The sequence below is a fragment of the Erinaceus europaeus genome, chromosome 10 (genome assembly GCF_950295315.1).
Source record: "Erinaceus europaeus chromosome 10, mEriEur2.1, whole genome shotgun sequence".
Lineage (NCBI taxonomy): Eukaryota > Metazoa > Chordata > Mammalia > Eulipotyphla > Erinaceidae > Erinaceus > Erinaceus europaeus.
Window position 1 is genome coordinate 100,179,666 of NC_080171.1, and position 16,241 is coordinate 100,195,906.

The 16,241-nt window shown below is 44.7% G+C and overlaps 1 long non-coding RNA gene across 1 annotated transcript; it reads right to left on the reverse strand.

The window, feature by feature from the left end:
• Positions 1–1,764: 1,764 nt before the first annotated feature.
• LOC132540918 (uncharacterized) lies at positions 1,765–15,870 on the reverse strand. The gene is made up of 3 exons (XR_009552098.1): positions 15,634–15,870; positions 15,474–15,514; positions 1,765–2,000 (listed from the first exon to the last, which is right to left on the reverse strand). It is a non-coding gene; the product is annotated as an uncharacterized LOC132540918 (long non-coding RNA).
• Positions 15,871–16,241: the final 371 nt, after the last annotated feature.

Here is a 16,241-nt window from a genome sequence, read left to right on the forward strand (position 1 = left end):
AACCTGCGACCTTGTGCACTGTAATGTGTGTGCTTAACCAGGTGCACCACTGCCTGACTCCCAGGACAAGTCATCCTTACAGAGGAAATTCAAACCATCTATGCTGTTCCTCCCAAGAAGCAGAGATCAATCAGGATGCCGGCCAGACTTCCCTGGACTGAAGACCCCACCAATATGTCCTGGAGCTCAGCTTCCCCAGAGACCCACCCTACTAGGGAAAGAGAGAGGCAGGCTGGGAGTATGGACCGACCAGTCAACGCCCATGTTCAGCGGGGAAGCAATGACAGAAGCCAGACCTTCTACCTTCTGCAACCCTCAATGACCCTGGGTCCATGCTCCCAGAGGGATAGAGAATGGGAAAGCTACTGGGGAGGGGGTGGGATATGGAGATTGGGCGGTGGGAATTGTGTGGAGTTGTACCCCTCCTACCCTATGGTTGTGTTAATTAATCCTTTCTTAAATAATAAAAAAAAAAAAGCCAGAAACAAACAAAAAAGAAACTTTACATCAGGCTCAACCTGATAAAAAAAAAAAAAAAAAGAAAGAAGCAGAGATCAAGCTCCCTTCCCCCACGGCACACATAACCTTGAATGTGACCTGGACTTGGTGATGTGCTTCCAAAGAATAGAACATGGAGAAGGAAAAGTGGGGATCTAAGAGCAGAGAAAGTGGGGCTAGGTGGTGGCACAGCCGGTACAGCACAAACATTACCATGAACAAGGACCCAGGTTCAAGCCCCTAGTCCCCACCTGCAGGGGGAAGCTTCATGAGCTGTGAAGCAGAGGTTTATGTGTCTCCTCTCTTTATCTTTCCCCTTCCTTCTCAATAATATACCAACTATGGTATGTTATTATTCATGAAACACACGCACCATATGAGAGTGCCAGGGCATAGGGTGGGGGTGGAGATGATGGCGAGTTCCAATGCACTCTCTCTCCCTCTCTGCCTCCAGATTATTGCTGGAGCTCTGTGCTGACACTACGAATCCACCTCTCCTGGTAGCCATTCTTTTCTTCTTTCTTTTTCTTTTTCATTTTATTGGATAAGACAGAGAGAAATTAAGAAGGGAGGGGGAGATAGAGAGGGAGAAAGATAAACACCTGCAGACCTGTTTCATCACTCATGAAGCATCCCCCCTGCAGGTGGGAAGCAGGGGCTCGAACCCAGATTCTTTTTTTAAATATTTATTTATTTTCCCTTTTGCTGCCCTTGTTGTAGTTATTATTATTGTTGTTATTGATGTTATTGTTATTGTTATTGGATAGGACAGAGAGAAATGGAGAGAGGAGGGGAAGACAGAGAGGGAGAAAGACAGACACCTGCAGACCTGCTTCACCATCTGTGAAGTGACGCCCTTGCAGGTGGGGAGCCAGGGGCTCGAACTGGGATCCTTGCCAGTCCTTGCGCTTTCCGCCACCTGCGCTTAACCCATTGCGCTAGGCCTACCTCAGTTGGTAGGGGTTGCTGGGGGTAGGAGGTTCACACCCTGGGTTGGGGCAGGGTGCAAGTGGCCAAAGCTTTTTGTTCAGTGGTGAGTCTGCCACTGTTGAAAATCTGCTTCACAGGCAGACACACTGCAACTTTCAAAGAATTCCTGGGGCTCTGACAGCCCTGCCTTAGCAGTGAACCTTGCCCCTGGGAGGGCAGGCCATAGTGGACACCAGGTCAGAAGGCGCAGAACTGTACCTCCCTCAGTGGAGAGTAGAAGCTTCTAGAATGTGTTTTATCAGCACGTTTAAAAAATATATTTTATTTATTGGTTGATGAGAAAGACAGGAGGAAAGAGAGAAAGAACCAGACATCACTCTGGTACATGTGCTGCCAGGGATTGAACTTGGGACCTCATACTTGAGAATCCAATGCTTTATCCACTGCACCACCTCCTGGATCACATTCATCAGCATTTCTTCCTTTGGAGGGCCTGCAGTGTCCAGGCCAGCAGAAGGACCCTGTGCTCCTGTGCCTGTGCCTGTGTCTGGGGAGGTGTTTAGCTGTGTCACCTAGGGAATGATCAGAACCCCCATGATCACCTTTTTCTGAGTGATCCTCTTTCCCACTCCCCCCGCCAGCAATCTGGGAGCTCCTTTTTTTTTTTTTTCTTTTGGATAAAGACAGATTTCAAGGAAAGGGAGAGACAGAAAGGGAGAGGTGTAGCAGTGCTACACCTGTAGCACTGCTCCACTACTTGTGAAGTCTGCCCCTGCAGGTGAGGACTGGGGGCTTGAACCTGGGTCCTTGCATGCTGCAGTGTGCACGCTTAACCAGGTGCACCACCTCCTTTCTGTCACTACAGGGTGGTTTGCATTGCCTGGGGCTTTATATACATGGAACTGCACAGTAAGACCTCTCTTTACTGACTCTTTCATTCAGCCTCATTATTCCAGAGTCTCCCATGAAAGTATGCCTTCAGCCCAGGGGCAGCTGAAGTCCTGCAGGAGCTGAGGTCAGAGGAAGGGGGTGAGATCTGGCTAGAAATGGAATGTGGAGAAGTGGTTTCAAGTCATTTGTGAAGTAATGTTCACTTCATCTTTCTACCCCTATCTACTACCACATTCTCCCATCTGCTAGATGCCCAGATGGCTATCTATGCCCAGAACTTGGGAACCCCCCTGAGAAAATAGAAGTGCCCCCATCATCCAGACCCTGAGACAACTGCACAGAGCAAAAGCCCTTCCACTTACCCCTTCCTGTCTGACTTAACCTTGTAAGAAATCCACTCTTAATCTATGAAACACTGAAATGTCAAGACTTGTTCATTGTTAAACTGATTTATTACACTTTTCTACCAGGCTCACTGAGAGAGGCAGAGGGAGAGGGAAAGGGAGAGGGAGAGAGGGAGAGAGGGAGAGAGGGAGAGGGAGAGAGAGAGGGGGAGAGAGAGAAGCACTGCCCAGAGCACTGCCCAGCTCTGGAATAAACTAGCATCAGAGATTGCACCTGCTAGTCTCAGGAATGCAAATTGTACTTTGGGCCACCTTCTTTCAGGTACTAAAGACAAAACCCAGGGCTTCATACAGGGAAGCGTGAGCTTTATTACTCAAGTACATTTGTAGCCCTCGGCAAATTTTATTTTCATGCAGCAAAGGGAAATGAAACCAGGGCCTCATATGTGCATGATGGCTGCTTATTTATTTACAGGAAGAGACAGATGGAAAGGAGATTCAGGACAACGCCACTCCACCATCCATGGAGCTCCCATGTGGTGCCAGGTGTGCCCAATCTGGTGTGTGCTCTATGGGTGAACTATACCCCAACCCCAGAGTTTACCGAGTGAGTGAGTGAGCAGAGAGAAAGAATGGGAGGCAGGCACTGGAGCATTGCTCAGCTCTGATGTCACTGTGCGATTAAATATGGGCCCTCAGGCATACAAGTCATAGGCTCTAATGCTGAGCTACCCCCCACCTGCCCCTAAATCACTTTTTTTCCTCCAGCAGAGTACTGCTCAACTCTGGCTATGGTGGCACTGGGGATTGAACCTGGGACCTCAAAGCCTCGGTCATGAGAATCTTTTTTGCATTACCACTATGCTATTTCCCCTACCCTAAATCACATTTTTTAAATATTTATTTATTTCCTTTTGTTGTCCTTGTTGTTTTATTGTTGTAATTATTATTGTTATTTATGTCATTATTGTTGGATAGGACAGAGAGAAATGGAGAGAGGAGGGGAAGACAGAGAGGGGGAGAGAAAGATAGACACCTATAGACCTGCTTCACTGCTTGTGAAGCGACTCCCCTGTAGGTGGGGAGTTGGGGGCTCCAACCAGAATCCTTACACTGGTCCTTGCGCTTTGCGCCACCTGTGCTTAACCCACTGCACTACCACCCAACTCCCCTAAATCACATTTTTTAAATATTGTATTTGGGGGCTGAGAAGATAGTGTAATAATGGCTATGCAAAAGACTTTTATGCCTGAGGCTCTAAAGTTCAAGATTCAATCCCCTTCATCACCATAAGCCATAGCTGAGCAGCACTCTAGCCTCTGCATTTCTCTTTCATACAAATAAATCAGGAGCCAGATGGTGGCACACCTGGTTGAGGGCACATGTTACAAGGACCTGAACTTGAACCCTTGGTCCTCACCTGCAGGGGGAAAACTTCATGAGTGAAGTAGGGCTGCAGGTCTCTCTGCCACTCTATATCCCTTTCTATATCCCCAATCCCTCTTGATTCCTGACTATCTCTATCCAATAAATGAATAAAAATTTAAAAAAGAAACTTTTAAAAAATGTATTAATGAGAAAGATAGGAGGAGAGAAAGAACCAGACATCACTCTGGTACATGTGCTACCAGGAATTGAACTCGGGCCTCGTGCTCAAGAGTCCAATGCCTTATCCACTGTGCCTCCTCCCAGACCATTTAAAAAAAGAAACCTAAAAAAGTAAAATAAAAGTAAACATTTAAAATATATATATGTGGGGAGTTGGGCGGCAGCCCAGTGGGTTAAGCGCAGGTGACGCAAAGCGCAAGGACCGGCATAAAGATCCTGGTTCGAGCCCCCACCTGTAGGGGAGTCGCTTCACAGGTGGTGAAGCAGGTCTGCAGGTGTCTGTCTTTCTCTCCCCCTCTGTCTTCCCCTCCTCTCTCCATTTCTCTCTGTCCCATTCAACAACGATGACATCATCAACAACAATAAAACAAGGGCAACAAAAAAGGGAATAAATAAATATTTTAAAATATATATGTGTGTGTGTGTTTGTGTGTGTATATATATATTTTGCCTCCAGGGTTATTGCTGGGGCTCAGTCCCTGCACCATGAATCCACTGCTACTGGAGGCCATTTCTTCCCCCTATTTGCTGTCCTTGTTGTTGTAGCCTTGTTGTGGTTATTATTGTTGGTGGTGGCTGAAAGGAGGTAAGACATAAAGCAGGACAACACAGTAAAATTAAACAATAAACAGGAACCAAGGGCGGAGGGTAGATAGCATAATGGTTATGCAAACAGACTGTCATGACTGAGGCTCCAAAGTCCCAGGTTCAATCCCCTGCACCACCATAAGCCAGAGCTGAACAGTGCTCTGGTAAAAAACAAACAAACAAAAAAAACCCTGTAATTTAAAAAAAAAAAAAAAAACAGGAACCAAAAAGTAGGAATAGAATAGATAATAATAGGGATCTAGGGAGCTTGGGAGACAGCATAATGGTTATTCAAAAGCCTTTCAAGCCTGAGGTCCTAGGTTCAATCCCCAGCCCCACCATAAGCCAGAACTGAGCAGTGTTCTGGTATCTCTAACTCTCTCTCTCTTTCCCTCTGTATTTACACTTTCTCATTAAAATAATAAACTAAATAAAATATTAAAAAAAAAAAAAAGAACAGGGGATTCGACTTCTGGAGGCGGAGCTACGAGCAGCAGATCGCTTTCTCTCCTCTCCTCTCCTCTCCCGGATCAACTAGGAATACCAAAGGAGACCGCCCGGACCGAAACAAGACAGGACTAGAATGACCACAGGAACCCAGTAAATCACCCTTGAGTACAAACACGCATGGCTGGTGACAAAGAGGAGAGAGGGGCCTAAGGAGAGATTAAGTGACTGCTAACAGTTCAACAGTTTATCAGTGGAGACACCACCTCCAGTCTGCTCCACAACAAGGGGACAGCTGAAGGGAGGAAAGGACTCCCCAGAGACTCACCAAGTGCAACTCTGAGTCTCCATTGCTACTAACCTCAGAATCTGAGGCAGCGACAGGAAGGGACACCAGGTGACAGAGATCTAACCAGGAAACTCAGAAGACCTATACCTCGGTGGCATAGCTGAGGGGCTGTGAAAGTCTCTTTGCATAACCACTGGATTATCTCTGCCACACCCTGCTTTATCTCTTGGTCAGGAGTCAGTGATTAAGCTAAGAAGCCTATTGATAGTTTAAAAGCCCTCAGGCTCCCATAGCCTACAGGGAAGGAAAAAAAAAAGAAAGAGGCTTTTAAACCACTGAGCTCCAACTCAGGGATTGAAATAACAGTTAACTTCCACCACTGTGAACTCTTTAGTTAACTTACTTAGACACAAGTCAATCCAGGCAATAGTGATCAATAATTTGAAAAGTACTGATAAAGGGAACTCATAACATAATATATAAAATGGTTAAAATAACAAGAAAAAATACTGGAGAATCGAACCAGGACAAGAGTCCAGCTAAAAGTCCTCCAGAGGGTGAAGCACAAAATAATGAGTTCAACATCCAAACATTAGCTAAGGAAATAATAACAGGAGTGAGTAAAGAATTTGAAAAAAATGTAACCAGAAATGCAGGAACAACAAATGAGAATATGGAAGAAAATACTAATTATCTCATGGTTATTAGAGAGCTGAAAGCTAAAATCGCTGAGCTAAGAATGCAACTAGCTGAACAAGCTAAAACAGTATCAGAGCAGGGCAACAAAATAGATGAACTCCAGAAAACAGTAGAGGGCAGAGAGAATAGAATCAATGAGGCTGAAGACAGAATTAGCAAGATTGAGGATGAATTAGAGACAACTAAAAAAGAAGTAAGAGATCTCAAAAAGAGATTAAGAGATGCTGAAAACAACAGAGTCCTATGGGATGACTTCAAAAGAAACAATATACACATTATTGGCATACCAGAGGAAGAAAGAGAAGGAGAGGAAGAAAGAATTTTCCAGGCCATAGTAGCTGAAAAATTCTCTAGTCTAGACAACATCAAAGACATAAAAATTCAAGAAGCCCAGAGGGTCCCAAACAGAATTAACCCAGACCTAAAGACACCAAGACATATCATACTTAGAATGGAAAGGAACAAGGATAAAGAAAGGATTCTGAAGGCTGCAAGAGAAAAACAAAGAGTCACCTACAAAGGAAAACCCATAAGATTAGCAGCAGACTTCTCCATACAAACACTACAGGCCAGAAGAGAATGGCAAGATATCTATTGAGTGCTCAATGAGAAAGGCTTTCAGCCAAGAATACTATATCCTGCTAGACTGTCATTCAGACTAGATGGAGGCATCAAAACCTTCTCAGACAAGCAACAGTTGAAGGAATCAACCATCACCAAGCCTGCCCTGAAAGAACTTCTGAAAGGTCTCCGATAAACAACCAGACCACCACAAATAGGACATATATCAGAACACTCTAAAACTCTACAAGAATGGCGTTAAAATATCTTCAATCTTTGCTATCAATAAATATCAATGGCCTGAATTCACCTATTAAAAGACACAGAGTAGGAAGATGGATCAGAAAACACAACCCAACAATATGCTGTCTACAAGAAACCCACCTAACTCAACAAGACAAACACAGACTTAAAGTGAAAGGATGGAAAACTATCATACAAGCCAATGGCCCATAAAAAAGGGCAGGAGCAGCTATTCTCATATCTGACATGACAGACTTTAAAATAGATAAGATTGGGAGTCAGGCTGTAGCGCAGCGGGTTAAGCGCAGGTGGCGCAAAGCACAAGGACCGGCATAAGGATCCCGGTTCGAACCCCGGCTCCCCACCTGCAGGGGAGTCGCTTCAAAGGCGGTGAAGCAGGTCTGCAGGTGTCTATCTTTCTCTCCCCCTCTCTGTCTTCCCCTCCTCTCTCCGTTTCTCTCTGTCCTATCCAACAACGATGATAACAATAATAACTACAACAATAAAAAAAAAAAAACAAGGGCAACAAAAGGGAATAAATAAATAAAATAAAATATAAAAAAATAAAAAGTTTATTTAAAAAAAATAAAATAGATAAGATTAAAAAAGATAGGAATGGACACTACTTAATGCTCAGAGGATCAGTCAATCAAGAGGACTTAACTATTATTAACATCTATGCACCCAATAAGAAGCCATCTAAATACATCAAACTTCTACTGAAAGAGCTACAGCAATATATTAACAGTAACACAATCATAGTAGGGGACTTCAACACCCCACTATCTCAACTTGACAGATCATCCAGGCAGAAAATCAGTAAAGACATAAGGGAGCTAAATGAAGAGATAGATAAACTAGAACTATTGGACATTTTCAGAGTCATTCATCCCAAGAAACTGGAATACACATTTTACTCAAATCCACATGGGTCATTCTCAAGGATAGACCATATATTAGGCCACAAAGACATCATCAGCCAATTCAAGAGCATTGAAATCATCCCAAGCATCTTCTCAGACCACAGTGGAATTAAACTAACACTTAACAATCAACAAAAAATTAGTAACAGTGCCAAAATGTGGAAGCTCAACAGTATACTTCTTAACAACTTCTGGGTCAAAGAGGAAATCAAGGAAGAAATCAAAATGTTTTGAGAGTTCAATGAAAATGAAGACACAAGCTATCAAAATATTTGGGACACAGCTAAAGCAGTCCTAAGAGGGAAGTTCACAGCTATACAAGCACACATTAGGAAACAAGAAAAAGCACAAATAAACAGCCTGATTGCACATCTTAAAGACCTAGAAGAAGAACAACAAAGGAACCCTAAAGCAACCAAAAGGACAGAAATCACTGAAGTTAGGGCAGAAGTAAATAACATTGAGAATAGTAAAACCATACAAAAGATCAAGGAAAGTAAATGTTGGTTCTTCGAAAGAGTAAACAAAATCCACAAACCTCTAGCCAGACTCACAAAACAAAAAAGGGAGAAGACCCAAATAAATCGGATAGTAAATGAAAGAGGAGAAATCACAACAGACACTGCAGAAATTCAACATATCATGCGAGGCTTCTATGAACAACTATATGCCACCAAGCTAGAGAACCTGGAAGAAATGGACGATTTCCTAGACACCTACCAACTTCCAAAACTAAGTAAAGAGGAAGTGGATAACATGAACAGGCCCATCACAGCTAATGAAATTGAAACAGTTATCAAAAATCTCCCCAAAAATAAAAGTCCTGGACCAGATGGTTTTACAAATGAATTCTATAAAACCTTCAAAGAAGAACTAATACCTCTACTTTTAAAAGTCTTCGAGAAGATTGAAGTCACTGGAATACTCCCTGCCAGCTTCTATGAAGCCAACATCACCCAGATACCAAAAGCAGACAGGGACACAACCGAAAAAGAAAACTACAGACCAATATCTCTGATGAACATAGATGCTAAAATACTGAACAAAATTCTAGCCAACTGGATACAGCAGTATATCAAAAAGATTGTCCATCATGACCAAGTGGGGTTTATCCCAGGCATGCAAGGTTGGTTTAATATACATAAATCAATCAATGTGATCCACCACATCAACAAAAGCAAGACCAAAAACCACATGGTCATATCAATAGAGGCAGAGAAAGCCTTTGACAAAATACAACATCCCTTTATGATCAAAATACTACAAAAAATGGGAATAGATGGAAAATTCCTGAAGATAGTGGAGTCTATATATAGCAAACCTACAGCCAACATCATACTCAATGGTGAAAAACTGGAAGCATTTCCACTCAGATCAGGTACTAGACAGGGCTGCCCACATATCACCATTACTATTCAACATAGTGTTGGAAGTTCTTGCCATAACAATCAGGCAGGAGCAAGGAATTAAAGGCATACAGATTGGAAGAGAAGAAGTCAAACTCTCCTTATTTTCAGATGACATGATAGTATACATGGAAAAACCTAAGGAATCCAGCAAGAAGCTTTTGGAAATCATCAGGCAATACAGTAAGGTGTCAGGCTACAAAATTAACATTCAAAAGTCAGTGGCATTCCTCTATGCAAACACTAAGTTAGAAGAAATTGAAATCCAGAAATCAATTCCTTTTACTATAGCAACAAAAACAATAAAGTATCTAGGAGTAAACCTAACCAAAGAAGTGAAAGACTTGTATACTGAAAATTATGAGTCACTACTCAAGGAAATTGAAAAAGACACAAAGAAGTGGAAAGATATTCCATGTTCATGGGTTGGAAGAATTAACATCATCAAAATGAATATATTACCCAGAGCCATCTACAAATTGAATGCTATCCCCATCAAGATCCCAAGCACATTTTTCAGGAGAATAGAAAAAAAGCTACAAATGTTTATCTGGAACCAGAAAAGACCTAGAATTGCCAAAACAATATTGAGAAAAAAGAACAGAACCGGAGGCATCACACTCCCAGATCTCAAACTGTATTATAGGGCCATTGTCATCAAAACTGCTTGGTACTGGAACATGACTAGATACACTGACCAGTGGATTAGAATTGAGAGCCCAGAAATGAGGCCCCACACCTATGGACATCTAATCTTTGACAAAGGGGCCCAGACTATTAAATGGGGAAAGCAGAGCCTCTTCAACAAATGGTGTTGGAAACAACGGATTGAAACATGCAGAAGAATGAAACTGAATCACTGTATTTCACCAAATACAAAAGTAAATTCCAAGTGGATCAAGGACTTGGATGTTAGACCACAAACTATCAAATACGTAGAGGAAAATATTGGCATAACTCTTTTCCTTATACATTTTAAAGACATTTTCAATGAAACGAATCCAATTACAAAGAAGACTAAGGCAAGTATAAACCTATGGGACTACATCAAATTAAAAAGCTTCTGCACAGCAAAAGAAACCACTACCCAAACAAAGAGACCCCTCACAGAATGGGAGATCTTTACATGTCATACATCAGATAAAAGTTTAATAACCAACATATATAAAGAGCTTGCCAGACTCAACAACAAGACAACAAATAACCCCATCCAAAAATGGGGGGAGGACTTGGACAGAATATTCACCACAGAAGAGATCCAAAAGGCCGAGAAACACATGGAAAAATGCTCCTAGTCTCTGATTGTCAGAGGAATGCAAATAAAGACAACAATGAGATATCATTTCACTCATGTGAGAATGTCATACATCAGAAAAGGTAACAGCAGCAAATGCTGGAGAGGGTGTGGGGTCAAAGGAACCCTCCTGCACTGCTGGTGGGAATGTCAATTGGTCCAATCTCTGTGGAGAACAGTCTGGAGAACTCTCAGAAGGCTAGAAATTGACCTACACTATGACCCTGCAATTCCTCTCCTGGGGATATATCCTAAGGAACTCAACACATCCATCCAAAAAAATCTGTGTACACATATGTTCTTGGCAGCACAATTTGTAATAGCCAAAACCTGGAAGCAACCCAGGTGTCCAACAACAGATGAGTGGCTGAGCAAGTTGTGGTCTATATACACAATGGAATACTACTCAGCTGTAAAAAATGGTGACTTCACTGTTTTCAGCCGATCTTGGATGGACCTTGAAAAAACCATGTTGAGTGAAATAAGTCAGAAACAGAAGGATGAGTATGGGATGATCTCACTCTCAGGCAGAAGTTGAAAAACAAGATCAGAAAAGAAAACACAAGTAGAACCTGAAGTGGAATTGGCGTATTGCACCCAAGTAAAAGACTCTGGGGTGGGTGGGTGGGGAGAATACAGGTCCATGAAGGATGATAAACGACATAGTGGGGGTTGTATTGTTAAATGGGAAACTGGGGAATATTATGCATGTACAAACTATTGTATTTACTGTTGAATGTAAAACATTAATTCCCCAATAAAGAAATAAATTTAAAAAAAAAAAAAGAACAGGGATCTAGGGAGTTGGGCGGTAGTGCAATGGGTTAAGTACAAGTGGTGCAAAGCACAAAGACAGGTGTAAGGATCTTGGTTCGAGCCCCTGGCTCTCCACCTGCAGGGAAGTTGCTTCATCGGTGGTGAAGCAGGTCTGTAGGTGTCTATCTTTCTCTCTCCCTCTCTGTCTTCCCCTCCCCTCTCCATTTCTCTCTGTCCTATCTAACAACAACAACAGTGACAACAACAATAAAAAACAAGGGCAACAAAAGGGAAAATAAAGTTAAAAAAAATTTTAAATAATAGGGATCTAGGGGGAGGGAAGATATGAAGAAAACTTTGGGGGCCTGTTACATAATCAAATGGTATGCATATCTCAATGATTGTACTGTAGAGCATTAACCCCCTCAAAAAAAAAATAGGGATCTTAGGATGGAGAGAAGCTGAGAAGTCTATTTTAGATTATGTTCCTAGGGGCACAATATTTTAGCAAATTTTGTTTGAGCTTGATAGTTAATATGCAGGTAGACTAGAAATATTGTCTAGGAAGATGTACAGAGTGGAGAATGGTGCTAGAAAGCTGGGTAAGTACAGAGAGTAGCTCCCAAACTTCAAGTATATAAATACAATTAACTGTTTGCCCCATCAAGCTGACCCTGGGCCCATATATATTTACATTTAGCACAGAAGCCTGTGTAACCTCTAGTCTATGGTCACAGCTGGAAACATTCTAGGCTGCACTCATTTCAGGGCCAGTATTCTTTGAGTGACAGACTAGGAAGACACAGCCTCCTTTTGTAGCGTAAGGCAGTCCTTACCATTGTTACTCTGCAATGAGGGCAAGGTACTAGAAAGCCACAAGAGGGCTTATGCTGATGTTCCTGATGGAAGTGACCAGTGATGGTGGAGAGAAGGACCTATTAGAGGTCTAGGTCCTAGGGGAGATTCTTCTTTCTTTTTCTTTTTTTTTTTTTTTACCAGAGCACTATTTAGCTCTGGCTTATGGTGATGCGGGGGATTGAACCTGGGACTCTGGAGCCTCAGGCATGAGAGTCTGTTTGCATAACCATTATGCTATCTACCCTCTGCCCCTAGGGGAGATTCTTAATGGTATTTGTGGCACTAGGGGTTGAAGTGGGAGATTGGCCAGGGTTCCCCAGAGCCCCATGGGCTAGAGAAGACTGCTGCTTTTCCAAGAAGCTTTGGAGGGAGGTGGCAGACTTGATGCAGGTTGGATGAAGGAAAAGAGGCCAGGTTTGGCAGGGTGCACACCAGTGGTCCTGTGCCATTGCAGAGGCAGTCATGGGCTCGGCTGCTCCTAAGCTCCCAGAAACCCAAGGTAAGGGCTCCAATGAGGCAGAGACTAGCTTTGGTTTGCATGGTCCCTCTCCTGGCCAGCTGGGCACAACCCGTGCTTGCCCCACTTGTGACAGGCCTGCGAGCATCCTGGCATCCTAGGCCAGGTTTCTTGGAGAATGGGCTCCTTTCCTTCTGTGCTTGAGGGCATAGAGTGTCCTTGCTATGGACTTGGGCTGTCCAGAGAACAACTGCAGGGTTAGGCCGAGTGTCCCATTTCCCAGCTGATGTGTCTGATTGGAGCCCTGCACCCTTCCCGAGCCTCCTGCTTTCCTGCATGGCTTCCTAACTCCAGGCTCTGTTCATGACAGGAAACTTCCTGCTGTTCAGAGGACCTAATCTGCAACAGCCCTTTTCCACCTTGCGGTGATGCAGAACTGGATGTAGGCAGCCTCCGGCCTGCATCTGTCATGCACCTGCAGGTTTGTTTCCCTTCCCTCCTGCCCCACCTCGGCTCAGCCCTCTTTTCAGGCTGCTCTCCCCCACACTTGGGGTGGCTCAGCTTCTGTTGCTAAAAGCCAGGGTCCTTCCCAGCCACTGGCAGGGATGGGGGCTGGAGGCAGGAGAGGGGTAAGAGCCAGCTCTTCCTGGCTGTCCCAGAGGTGGGAGTTGGTGGCAGGGAGCTGGAGTGGCCCGGTCTGCTCCCCACACAGCCTCCAGAGAGCAAGAGAGCCAGTGCTGCCCTTCTCCTGGGTGCAGCTGGAAACCTTTGCTGAAACAAGAGCTAGTGGAGACACTGAAGGGCCAGGGGACACCTTGAGCATCACAGAACATGCTGTTTCAGGGGGCAGAGTGTGAGGGCAAGCAAGGGGATTAGGTCCTGACTCACTCTGCAGTATCAGACCTAAGGTGGTGAGATTCCTTAGTGGTTAGAGTTGTACACCATGTTGGGGGGACTCTGTCTGCATTTGGTGATGACCACTGATTGCTCCCCTATATCCAGACAAATGACAATGTGGAGATTACGAATGCTTTGCAGTCTGAACATGTCAAAAGGACCTAGCCAACAAGATGGCAGTGCTTCAGCTAGAAATGGAGGCACTTAAAGAAACAGTAACCCCCACCACAGCTGGGAGAGACTAGGAGACAGGCACCAATCTCTGGGGAGGGCAGTCCTACACAGAGACACAGGCAGCACTAACCTGGAGCAATAGGAGACTCCAGGGGCCTCCAGAACCTGACCTTTGACTTTGAAATTTGGAAAGCCCTGGGCTATAGGCCATCTCTGAGTACCCACTTAGAGAGACATATATGATGGTTGGTCCTGGACCTCAGCCCTGGATTCCTTTTTTTTTTTTAAGTTTTTTTTTTCATTTATTTATTCCCTTTTGTTGCCCTTGTTGTTTTATTGTTGTAGTTATTATTGCTGTTATTGATGTCGCTGTTGTTGGCTAGGACAGAAAGAAATGGAAAGAGAGGGGAAGACAGAGAGGGGGAGAGAAAGAGACACCTGCAGACCTGCTTCACCACCTGTGAAGAGACTCCCCTGCAGGTGGGGATCTGGGGGCTCAAACCAGGATCCTTACGCCGGTCCCTGAGCTTTAGCGCCACCTGCGCTTAACCGCTGCACTACCGCCCAACTCCCCAGCCCTGGCTTTATCAGTCCTCAATTACCTCACAGGGGGGCTCTGGGCAAGGGAGGTACAGTCACCTGGGGCCCAGAGCTAGGCCAGTAGGGACTTGGCCGGGCAGCAGAACCCCACTGTGCCTGCCCACATGCACACGTGCGCCAACCAGACTATGGGCTGAGACTCTGGAAGCAGCCTCTAGCTGCTACGCTCACCCCTCGTGTCTTCTCCACAGGTGAACAAGAAAACACAGGAAGCTGAGACCCTCCAAGAGCAATGAGACCAGTATCTGAACCACCTCCAGCAATATGCTGCAGCCTTGCAACAGCACGTGGCTGCCTATGAGCAGCTTGCTGCTGACAGAGAAACCCTGCAGAAGCAGGTACTGGTGTAAACTCAACTCATGGACCAGTTGCAACAGCACAGCAGTGAAGCAAAGACAGAGGCTGAAAAGGCCCAAGAAGAATTACAGAAGACTCAGGTGAGCGATTCTGAGTGCTGGGTCCCTGAGCAGAAAAGCCCACAGTTGGTGGCCCATCTCACTTTTCTTTCCTGACCCCTTAGGACCTGCTTGGTATCGCACATCAGCAAAACGAGCAGCTTCAGGCCAAGCTGAGTCTTGTAACAATGCCTGGTAAGTGCCCGGAGGAAGAGACCCCATGGAAGAGGAGGAGGTTCTTGGGAAAGTTGGCAGTGACTATTCAGGCTGAGGAAGCTTTTCCTCTGGCTACAGGTGTAGGTGAGTGACAGCATCTCATCATTCACTGCTCTTCCTCTCTCCCCCCCAAAGCGAGCCTTGTAAGTAACACGGGATCTACTGTGACACATATGGAGAATACCACCAAAACGCAAATAATGCAAGTTCTACGGGAGATTCAGAAGGACCCAAAGGAGTGCCCAGGCCTGGGCAGCAACCCATGCATGCCTTTCTTCTATAAGGCTGATGAGAACGACCAGGTGAAGATCCTGGTGATCTAACTATCTGACCCCAGCAAGAAAAGCCTGGAGATTCAGGATATTTCCTGAAGGCAGAATGCAAAACACAGATACTCACAGGTGCAGCAAAGGCAGGTAAAATGTCCAGTTAGAGCACAGCTAAGAGAGGTAAAAGACAGAAAGAGGAATGAGTCACAGACCTAATGGGACACCCGCTACTGGCAAGTCAGTGGCAGGGGCTGATAAAACTCTCAGCTAAGGGCATGGTTCCTGCTTACAAGGCACAATGTAGGCTGAGAGACCTCAGCTGTGACCAGGGTACTCAGGTCATTGCAGGGTGGTCAGAGGTTACATCTGGCACATTAGAGGAGCTTAGTGAAGACACAGAGACCTGTGGCTTGTGGGGCAAAGACCACCACACTGCAGAGGAAGACCACAATATTGCTGAGAATGGCATCTTCAGAGCTGGGCAGTGCTTAGTTGGTCCAACCATCCATGGTCAGGGTATCAAGAAGAGCTCCCTAGAATAAAAACAAAACTTTTTAGAATATGATATCAGAGAGAGAGGAGATAGCATAATAGTTATGTAAACAGACTCTCAAGTGTGAGGCTCTAAATCCCAGGTTCAATCCCCACACCACTGTAAGCCAGAGCTGAGCAGTGCTCTGGTGAAAAAAAAAAGGGGGGGGGGGGCCCGGGTGGAGGTACACCTGGTTGCGCACACATTTTATAGTGCAGAAGGATCTAGGTTTGAGCCCCTGGTCCCTCCTGCAGGGGGAAAGCTTCACAAGTGGTGAAACAGTGAACAGTGCTGCAGGAGTATCTCTATCACCCCCTTCCCTGTCAATTTCTAGCTGTCTCTTTCCAATAAATAAATAAATACAGA